Source organism: Mugil cephalus, chromosome 7, assembly GCF_022458985.1.
Source record: "Mugil cephalus isolate CIBA_MC_2020 chromosome 7, CIBA_Mcephalus_1.1, whole genome shotgun sequence".
In the NCBI taxonomy this organism is placed as follows: Eukaryota; Metazoa; Chordata; class Actinopteri; order Mugiliformes; family Mugilidae; genus Mugil; species Mugil cephalus.
The window spans coordinates 21,170,745-21,182,698 of NC_061776.1; positions in this window are offsets into that span (position 1 = coordinate 21,170,745).

Here is an 11,954-nt window from a genome sequence, read left to right on the forward strand (position 1 = left end):
TCTGCACCTTCTGACCTGCGCTCCGAGTCGTGGACTCTCCTCCAGCCTCCAACAGCCCACAGGCAGAAAGGCGCACCACAAAGAGACACACTGCCTTGTGCACTCCACGCCGCGGAAGGTCCTTGAGATATACTTATATTTGCAAGAGTGCCACCTTATACAAAAGGTTGAAAGAGAGGTGGTGATATACCTTAAAGTGCTGCGGGACTTTGTCGGGTTTTCGCAGTGCGTAGGATGTTGCGCTGGTGCTGCCGACGAGCTCTCTGTCAACGTTAACAAGATGGATTCATTTTATTGCACAGGAACGAAGTCGGAGGAAAAAACACAATTAGAATACAGTGGCAATAAACACACAGAGGGAAAACAGAGGGAAAGTTGCGCAGGTGATACTAAAATCCCAACGGGCTCATGAAAGCATCTCACTTCAAAACAAAGAAGATGGAAAAAAATAACACTTTGATACTCTTCTATTTATGTCCTCACTTAAACCCAGCATTTTAAGATGAAGCTTGTTTGTCTTAATGATTAAAGCTGTGAAAATGAGAATCCGTTTGATCAGAGTTACTGTAAAGAGGCCATCACATGAGGTTGCTGTGATGTAAAAAAGATTTCTTTCATGTGGAGTTCTGTGTTTGATTCCCTTCAAAAAAAACACCATTCCGGTGGGATTCCAGTATTCAACTCAAGAAATACCTCTAAAGTGTCATTCTATGTTTTCAAATGAGATCCTTAATCCCTGATGAGAGGTGTTCGTGGCTTCTCATTTAATGTCTGCAAGTGCCACATCAGCAGCCTCACCTGCAGAATAACCGCCTCCTCTGGGCTCTGATCTGTATGCTGGCCACTATTAAATAAACATTAGCGGCAGTAAATGACAGCTACCAGTCAAAGAGGCCTGCGAGCCCCAGCGTTTTAATTTTCGAAGCGAAAACAAATCAAAACACTGCATGACTGCACTCTTTCACAAATAGAAAAAAGATGTGTTTGTGTACACCTTTGGGGAATGAGAGATCTCAGGTCAGTCATTAACAACACAGAGGCAGCAAAAGCTGTTTTTTATTTATTATTTTTTTTCCTTTTTGATAAACAGTGACTAATAACCAGAACTTTCTGAGGGAGCATTGGCCACAGCCGATGTGTCACAGGTTGCTTTAAAATCCACTCACCAGTGAGCAACACAATTCAGATGTGCGTCTTTCTGTTTCAGTTCATGCACTGATGTGTTTTTAGGTTTTAGGTTAAACCAGGGGAGCAGGTCTTGTCCCGTGCAAGATGAATAGGCTGTCTGTGAAGGTTCTCAGTCATCCAGGTCATGGTAATCCAAAAGCTGTGTGGTACAAAAGTAAAATTTTAAGGGTTTAAAACGCTCCAAGTCCAGTTGCCTTTTTAAAAAAACATATGTGTTATTAATTTTGTTCTCACACACAGTAGTAAAGCATAAAACCAGAGAACTCAATAAAAGAAAGGTCACGAAAGCTACAAGCTCAAACCACGGACCCCACTTCAGAAATCATGTTGATTTAAACCAACAATATAAAGTGCATGAACACAAACTGTGAATCTCAAGACAAGTAAAAACGTTTGCTCTAAAATGCATGTGGCGAATCGGCTCGGTAGAGTGTAAAGATATTTTGTAGTAGACAGAGTTGTTTCGTGTGAGACAGCTATCTGCCTACAGGCAACCGAACTGCACACTCTGCCTGAGTTAATGAGTCATGATAGTCCAAGCAGCAGAGTCTGGGTCTACATGAGTGTATCTGCTCTGCAGAGGAAGAATTTTAATAGACAGGTTCACCGCAGGACAGCGTTTATGTCAAAAAAAAAAAAAAAAAACTGTAATAAGGCTTTAACAGGTAAAGCCGTATCATATTGATACTGAATATTGTATTTAATAACCAAAATAACCCACAGAGCACTGTTCAGGACCATTCAGCACTTTCATTTATAATGAAAACGTTCAGAACTGAAGTAACTTCCTGGATGAGTGGTGACATGTTTTTGAGGAAACACGATAGTTTTAGCTGCCAGGACCTGGATGACTGAGAACCTTCACAGAGATCAACACATAAACAGCCTTTAACAAACGTATCATGTGTTCAGCTACAGTATGTGTCAGTATAACCGTTTCACGGTGACTGTATTGCTCCATATTTAATTGCACGCCTTTAACTAAATTGACGTGAGCGGAGTTTGGTGTATCTCTCCGACTGCAGGGGTTGTTAAACGGGGTGTCTGTTTGAGTTTATTCTTGCCATGCCGACTGAGCAAAACCTAATTTTAAAATTAATCCCAAATCCTAATCCTCAACTATCAAGTCAGTCGAGTGAGGCGAGGGCCGGCCGAAATGACCCCACTCCCAAAGCTTGAAATGACACTCACAGGCAAAACAAAACTAGTCCACAAAACACATAAACTCTCCCTGTGCTGATCTCTTTTCCAGGCAGGGGATTGGACACACTTCATCCACTGGACAGAATAATCTCACTCCCGCTGTCTCCAGTGCACTAAGAACTTACCCCAGTAAAGCAGGGGAGAATGCTGTGTGTGTGGTGCCACGACAAACATACGGACGTGGGAGGTTAATGAAGACTTCCAGCTCCAACACAGGTGACAATGACAGAGAGGGATTTCAGTTTAATGAGTGCTGTGCTGCAGACCAGAGGGGAATGTGTGAAATGAAAAAGTTGCATCTGTTCACAGATAATTCCAGATTTTTAACTAACTTCCGAGTAGTGGGGCAAGGGAACTTAAAACACATTTTCTTCCTCCTTAAGAAAGTTTTAGACATGCTTGTGAGTGAGAGTCTGGAGATCAGATTACTAGATAAGAAGACAGATATACACAGAGACAGGGAAAAGGAGAAGAAGAGCACATGACAAGAGCAACGACTTAAAATTCCCATAAGAGGCTTAGTTTTAGTCAGAGGACTCCTTTTAGTGTCCTTTGGTTCTTTATGAAAGCTGACAGGGCAGATTATCCTGACAGCAAAGAGGTCAGAGTGAATGTGATGTCATGTCTCTCTTAAAGCAAAAGAAAAAAACTACAAAAAAAACCCCAAAAAAAACCCCACAATTACTCACATCAATATTCCGCTTAACATAAATAAATCACTACCAAATGTAAAATGCTACAACGCGTCTGTGTTAAAGGAGTCCTATTTGATCTGTTGAGACAAGGACAAAAACAGGTGCTTTATCGGAATAAAACACAAAGGAGACAGCGAGACTCTAAACCCTGTTAGCATATTTGTGAGACTCACTTAGACGGAGCAGTGCTTTCAGTTAAATGCAGCAAGCTATATGCTGAAAATGATAAAGCATAACATAATGATGCTTAGCGGGTATGACGTTAACCTGATTACACCTGTAATGACTGAACATAGAAATAAAGGCATATGGTGGGCATATCTCCATGTACGCACTCTCTCTTTACCTAAAACCTGTCAATGGAATCCATTGTCAATAGATTCACAGCTGGTTAACTCTGAATACCACTAAAGACCATTGGTCTTATGAACCCTTCTCATGAGCAGGCTAAACATGGTTGCATTTGGAGGCAGCAGCAGCAGTTATAGGGGTAACTTAAACTATTCACTACATGACAAAGTAAATCCAGAGGGGAACCTGAATGGGTTTACCAAATTTCAGCAGCAACATGTCTGATAGTTGTAGAGACATCACACCAAAAACCAAGAAGTCTGCCTTTTGGTGGTAGAAGCAGACACAGTATCTTCTGGGATCTTCAATGTCTGTAAAAGAAAATAAATAAATAAATTTCACCAAACTATCTTATCCAATGTTTAAAAGTTGATCTTGACCTACTGGTGACAATAAATGAAATGCCAATGGACCAGTTGTATAAATATCATGTGTTCTAGAGGAACAGGGATGTTCCACAGTCAGTAGGCTTCAATATCTCTAACATGGACTTTATGACAAACTCGGTCTAAACCATAGACTGTACATAAAGATGGATGAAGGTAAAGCCAAAGTAAGTAGAACTCTGCCTGGTGGCTGACTGCAGTATAGATGACAGTAGCAAATTAGGCCATGCCTTCATTTGGATGAAAACAAACCACTGGTGGTAAAGACAAATCCCACCGTGGTCAGTATTTATCTTGTGATGCTAGCATTCATCAGCTAGAAAGTGGGCTTTTCAATGACATAGGGTTGCTCTCTTCCACAGGTCATAAGCTCCACCCCTCCATGTTAGTGGATGGGCCAAACTAAAATTCTAAAGCACACTTTATATATATATATATATTCTTTTTTTTCCAACAATAGTTTCTCTCATTCTAGGTAGTAAATATTATGCTCATACAGGTTCAGTTTGCTTTGGTTTTAGTTAGTTATTTGACGCTATTAAAACAGGATGTGATAACATGACTACCAGTTGCCATGCCAACAGTCTATGAAGCTGAGAGAAAAAAAAATACTAATTATAAAGTTGTACAGTGTATAAACCAATATGTCCTTGTAATTGGTAGAGAAAGAGCAGAGCGAAGTATTAATCAAACAAAAACGTGACTGAGTCTGGAGGAAGTGCACCACTCTCAGATTGTACTGATCAGACTCTGGCTTCAAACCCACAAGGCGGCGCCATCCGTATCCCCAGGAAACTAGCGTCAAATGCCAATGCAAGAAAGTGGGGATGCATTGTCTATGCTTATTTACAGTCGATGATTGAGACTGAAAGGGGGCCCGAACCGACACTATCTCACACACTGTAACACACACAGCCATCTGTGCTTTTGCTAGCATAAGTACAAAACGCTCCTCCCACTGTGTTAACAACAGAGTCTAAATTTTGTCAGAATCATGTAAAAATAAGTTATGAGGCCATGGGGATAAAACTGATGCGTCTTTATTTTCAGAACAAAGGATACAGGACACATCCGACCTTGTAGCTACAGTATTATTATATATTCTTTTGGCGTAATGTGAGTGTCTCCTGCAGAGTTATTTTCGGCGACTCACTGAATTTTTCTTCTCAAGCAAATTAACAACACAGTCTAATCTCATGAGAGCTGAAGGTCACGCTTTGGTTTAGAAACATGTCACCTGTGCAGTTGAAAAAATTTTGGAGGTGCTCCAAAGGCGGCTAACACATTCATTTAAAACCAGTGCAACAGGTTTTAGAGTGTGAACACAGCGTTGCCCACCGTGAGGATGGATACATTACCAGCTGTTTGGATTAGATGGTAGGTAATATATTCAAATAACACCACCGACAAAATGCTCATAATGTTTTCTTTTCACGTGTTAATGCGCCACTGAGTGAGGAATCATTACATATTCACTAAAGCTCTGCAAAGCGAGGCCTGCGCTAACCCTCACAAAAATGCAGCATGAGAAATTATGATGCATGTGCAGCATCGAGACCCTGTCAGAGATGCAGCACTCGAAACATTTATCTTACATGATAATCAAATGGTGGCTTTGTTCCTCCGTGTGACTGAGGAGACTCGGAACTTCGTCATATGTCCTCGTTGGCTCCTTTTGTGTCTCTGAAACACGTGAACTGAGGCCGACTGTATCGATCAATGGAGCAGCCCAGCATGCGAGGTGCAGGTTCATTAGTGTTGCACAGTTGCAGCTGAGGGAAAGTAATGATTCGGAGCGATTCCGAACGAGGGGGAAAAAAATAAAAAATAATAAATCACGGATGTTTTATTAACTGTGGCATGGAACTGGCAGTTTTTTTTAAATATGTAAAATAACTAAACCTGTGTTTTTTCAGAGAGTTGAAGTCAGTGTGATTCGTTCTTTTCACTTGGGTGTAAGTATCAACTGGCAGAGGCTTGTAACCTGCTCGGGATCGATAATTCAACACAGTGAACATCATACAGTATGTGGTTTTGTCTTTATCCATGTTAAGTGCAGAGTGGTGATATAATGCCTACTGCTTTACTGTACAATAATAGCACAAGATTATATCATAAGAGTGCAACACAAGTGCAGTAACTCAAAAAGAAATGACCTTACACGTACTTATAGCTACCTTTACAGCAAATGATCAATGACTTATACGCAGACACAAGAAATGCTGTGTACATGTGACGACCACAGAGTATAATGACCAGTGCAAGATATCAACTTCCATGGCAACTTAGTTTTGGTTTTCCTATATTTAGCTGAACTCTGAGCTCTGGTTAATGAATGAATGAATATGAATACAGGAAAAAAGCTCCCAAAAGACACACTGCCTACTCTCTACCAAACAGCAGGAAGGTTGTAAGAACCTAATGAATATAATGCAACATACATGCTTAAAACAGATTCATGGTTAATAAGGAGCCTGATGGTGCTTTGCAACTGCTGTACGTGTGTCCGCTTTTGACAAATTTTGGTTAAGCCGTGAGTCAGGGACATACACACTACAGTTTTAAATATTTGTATTTTTTATCATTATTGAAATGTATGACGTTTACTGTCCCATTTTATTCTGAAACGGAAGCATAGACCAAATAAACGACTGAAGTTCAAATAAATCATGGAATCAACATATAACCCAAAATATATTCTAGAAGCATCTTTGGCTGATTTGTCATGTGAACACACTCATGACATTCTTTCTTTCTGAAATGGGAATCCAATATTTTTCAGAGTTCTTCCCAATTTTGCTGCAGAAGTTCCCAGAAATGTGTGGCACTTGTAGGGTGCTTTGCTTTCACTCTTCTGTCCAGTTCATCACAAACCTGCTCCATGAGGTTAACGTCTAGAGACTGGGCTGTCCGTGTTTTCAAGCTCTCCATCTTGTTTTTATCCTGAGGTAGTTCTGGTGCAGCTTGGGCTAAAGTTTTGGGTCATTATCTCGCTGTGGGATGAAGCCCTGACCAACTTTACCAGAGGATACCGTGTGCTGTTCTAAAACTTTTGACCAGTTGTGTAAATGAACAGCAACTAATAGTGGCTGAAATAATAGGCTGCATCGTAATTGAGGAACACATTAGCTAATACATTTTCCAGGTGACAGTCAGCCATCATGATTTTACTTTGAGCAAGTGAAAGTTTTTCCTTTGCGACAGCCTTCTCTGTAGTAGTGTTCAGACATAGCTACGCTTGTATCAATGTGTTGAGTTTTAGTATGTGTGCATGCCGAGTCGGCCAGTTTCCACGTGGCATCTGCAAAAAAATGTATGAATAAAGTTACAGTATTTTGCATATTATGAAGTCAACCATCCCTGACTCTTCTAATATCTAACAAATAAGGGGTGAATTTGATTTTCTGCTGGGATGACGGATTCGAATATGCAAAAGCCACTCAGTTCTGAATGCAGGTTTGACCACCAAAACAGGCAAAAACAGTGTGCGCTTTAAGGTAAGAGTGTGCAGAGAGAGGTTCCTGTAATCAGAACTGATTGCGGCACGGAACAATTATTATTATTATTATTATGCACTTTCTAGTCTTTTATCCTGACTGAGGCAGGAGCCCATTAAACTGAGAGTGAAAGCAGCGCGTGTTAACTGATTAACGTCCTCAATTGCTTCTTTCCTCCGCTGCGCTGATGTCTAAAAGGTACGATCCAGACCCAGGGAGGAACAGATGCACGGTTAGTTTTGGCTTTGTCAATCAAGACCAGACAATTTCTATTGTAAAAGAAACAATAAGACAATCAACCTTAATATGAAGTTCAAGTTCAGTGACTACCTGACTTTCAGTATGAAAAGACCTACAGTTTAGTCTTTGAAGCATTACAGGAACATATTAAAATCCATCAGTCAGTAGCTCACAGCATTCTGGCTGTGTGTAATTTACAACAAACTGTGACAATTTCGAAACTCTTTTACCATAAAGTATGTTCTTATTACTTTGTGCAAGCCAACATTCACTTTTTGAAAAAAAAATTGCTCACTCATAAATTACTTTGCGCTCGGTCGGTTTAAAATAAGCTTCAGTTATATAACACAAAAGGAACGTAGGAATTAAATGGTTTTTCACAAGAACCTTCCATTATTATTTAAGTGCAGGAAAAATTCTCAACCAACTCCTGAAAAATTATCACATTTAAAGAGCTAGAAAGAAGAAAAACCTCCTGCGAAGGCACAAGAGTGGATGAAAGTTTCTTGTACGTCCTCTTTTGAACTTCTGTAACTGCATGGACATCCCAGTGGGAGGTCCTAATTTACATAATGTCAGTTGACATAGTTCAGATTATTTTTATTCCATTTCCTACTAAACCACTCTATGCACTTATACCATTCAGTCCATTTTTTTTCCCCGTGCACACTTACTCTTTCATTACTTGCCGAAAGTGAATGTGAAAGACAGAAAAAGAGAAAGCTTAGCTTGGTATTAAGGCTGGAGGAGTGAAGAATGACAAGTCTGACTCCGTCTCGTTTGATCACAAACTGAAGCGATAAACTGATACAATGTGGGTTTACTGGGCTTTACTATAAATGTCATTGACTGTAAAAAAAAAAGAGGGAACAAACCCACCTCGACGTCATGCATCGCTTTATTGGCCACTGAGGCCTCAAGGTTATTTTATGGCCGTCACCATGTGGGATTTTTGATGCGGCCATAATTTGAGTGGTGGACCTGACTAAGAACCCAAGGACACTACGCATGCCCAAATGGTAGCGACTTGACAAACGCGAGGTAGTAGTCACACCCTAAAGCGGACCCAGCTTTTTCATCTAAGTCAGGCGTCTTCAACGTTTTTCAGGCCAACGATCCCAAACTGATGATAAAATTAAGTGGAGACCCCCTACCTACTGTAGGTGTTCTATATTAAACTCGACCTAGTGCTATTTATAAATACACACGGCGATGCTACTGTGACCAAGTAATTTCCCTCGTGGGTCATTAAAGTCTAAGTCTAAGTTATCGTTTTGCATTCAATATTAAGCTATTCAAATAGCACACAGGTTCAAATATTATGTTTTTTTTTTTTATGTCAAACATGTGCAACAGTAGGGTGGTCGTACACATACCTACATATATCATGCACCATCCATCCATCAACCCATTGTCTTCTTACCTGGTACTGTAGGTGATATTTCTGGACAGAGCAGGATTTGCCAAACTGTGCCTTTAAAGTGCTGCTAAAGGCAAGACACACCCTAAGGACATTCAATCACTAACAGGAAGATTCCGTTTCATACGCAAATACACAGCTGAAGTAAACGGAATTACATATGCAGCTTAGTGGGTTTGTTTGTGTTTCACTGAGGAAACATATGGTGTGAAAGAATATTAAAGACTTATGAAAAGAGCCACCACTTCATTCAGCCTCCATGTGCATTAGATCAAATTGTAGCACTCTATAATTACCCAGAAAGGCTAGGAAGAGCATTATTGTATGTGCAGTGTTCAAAGGCACCAATCATCTTCGAGCGCACTCATTAGTGCTGCTATCATGAGGTTATTTAATGGATAGAGATGCACTTTTACTTCCTGAGTGGTGACACTGTTTAGTTACCTTTTCTCCGCACAGATGTTCGTGTCCTGATGTGTGACAGGCTTTCAGTATTCTAGGTCAGCCCTCCGATGCTTCAGTGTGACTCAAGAATGAAAGGGCACAGGGAAGGAGCAAAAATAGCAGCAGAGCCACAGAAGCCTTAAAACTTTGACAAAGCCTCGGACATGTGTGTTCCCTGACCTGAATAACCAAAAGAGCCGCGGAGCGCTCGACCACGCAGACCCAGGACATGTCGGGACATTCTCTTTCATTGTTGTTTACTGCCCACCAACTTACAGCGACATAAACAGGAGAGCAGGCAGGCTGTCACATTAAAAATCAGGAGGCTGTGCTGGAAAGCCAATCAAACCTGAATTCAGTTATTTGAATAAATCCTGACGTTGAGATTGTGTTTTATGTGCTGAAATCATTTCCAATGTGCCCCAGCCCCTCACACGGAGAGCGCAGGGGCATTTCCTGTTTCCCTTTCAAACATCTTTTCCACAGCGCCCGTCCAATTACTCACGCTGGAGAGGTTTCGGTCCAGTCGCCGTCTCTACTCCGGAGTTAAATGGAATTAGCAAAGCTGAGACCTCATCATCCCCCCCGGTTCATTTTGTTTGCACTTCCACATTCACCACCTGCCAAGTTGCATCGCTGAGACCTTCGTAGAACAATGAGCACACAGTGTGGGCATGATCTGCTCTACACCGCGCTCGTCGGCTGTGATTCACTCTTTCACAATGTAAGGTGTAGGAGAAGTAATTACTCAGTCAAAAAGACAGAGGGCTATAGTGTGTTATCTGTTGAAACAGAGGGAAGAGTGTAGAGGTCTTTGGGGTATGCCAGAGCTCTTGAGGAAAATTAGTAATTTCAACATAGACGACGCCAAGTTTACATGCACACAGGCACACCGTCCTGCTTTATGCTAAAGCCTTCATGTTACGTCAGGTGCATGCGAACCTCGTTCTCTTCACTTTCCAGTGTGGGAGGAAGTCACATCATTCTTGACTTGTGATTACTTTGGCACATCACATGTTGCCAGACTACGGGCATTTGTTTTCAGGCACATTAACACCATCACGTCAAGCCCCATCACATCATCTTCCTGGACAATTCAGCGTTTCCCCGCCCTTTTCTCATCTGCTGCCAGAGGTTGATTCAGCTGATGATCAGAGTGCAAACAATCAAAATCAGCTGCATTTGTCCTAAAGCTCCGCGAGCAGCTGAAAAGGGAAGGGGGAGGGGAGGGGAATGACTCAAAGGAGATATGACAGAGAATTCGCACAGAGAGAAGGCGCAGATAAGCTAAAAGAGAAAAGGAGAGACTAGTGGGTCGGGGTTGGTGGATGGGAAATCGGGCACATGCGTCGGACTGGGGAAGCAGGATAGACAGAGGAACGCAAAACAGTGCTGAAGGAAGAGAGCGAAACAGCGGGCTGGAACTTTTCAATTACAGCACACACAGACAACAAAGACCCAGATTTCAAGGGACTATAACAGTCTGTAGCCCGGAGGGAGAAGCTCATTTAGCCTCCTTCATCTCTCCTATCCTTTCTCTGCACAAATTACAAGTTGGAATATTTAATGGATTTCTTTTCTTGCACTGGCAATCGCTCGCTTATATCACTGCAGATGTCCAGAATGCGAAGATCAGCTACCTGGGAAGGCAAACCTTCTCGCGGTCACATTACAGTTACACTGGTTTTGATTTTCAGAGAGCCTCAGTGGATTGAGATGGTGCACACGTCCATCGGCAGCACTGGCCACAGATATTTGGGCTCTGAAGATCTGACCCCTTTTACTAGGACTGACAAATTGTCTTGATGTGAAAAAGAAACCACCCCCTGACATCCTGCCAAATTACATTAAAGCGAAAGTGAATCGATGGAAGCAGACTATTGATTCAACCTCATAGTGGGGAACAGACTCTCCCCTCGCAGTTCATTTAACACAGAGAGGTCTTTGTCAATCAGGTTTACAGTGTGAACGACAAACATTATGACAAGATGAGACAGTGGTCTCTCCTGGCAAAGACAATGTACAACAGTGCCAAAATGAAACAACTTCTGGTCCAGGAAGTCAGCCGCTGTTTGTTACTGAAGCCTCAGAAGAGCAGAAGTAAGAGTCTCCCGTCTGTCCACTCCACCGACGAACAACCTCGGCTCTGCTTTCTCCTGCACCTTAATTTGAAGGTTTATACCAAAGTTTCCTCTCACATCCTTCAGCTTTCGCATGTGTGAGAGATTGTCAAGTAGGTAGATGTCGCTGCGAGGAAGGCCTGGGGGAGAATATCCGCATGAGTCCCTGCACCTGTCTTACTCGTCACTGCCTGCAAGAAATGCCATCATTAACAAGAGTTCCCTTTAAAATGTTTCGAGCTTCCAAATTATGTTATTTACAAGTTAAGGGTCAAAACTTTATTGACATTATTTCGCAATTTCAGCATCCTTTTAAGAAGGATAATTTGGATTTGTGTGTGTGTGTGTGTGTGTGTGTGTGTGTGTGTGAGTGTTTGTGTGTGTGCGCGCAAATTGTGATCTTTGGAGGT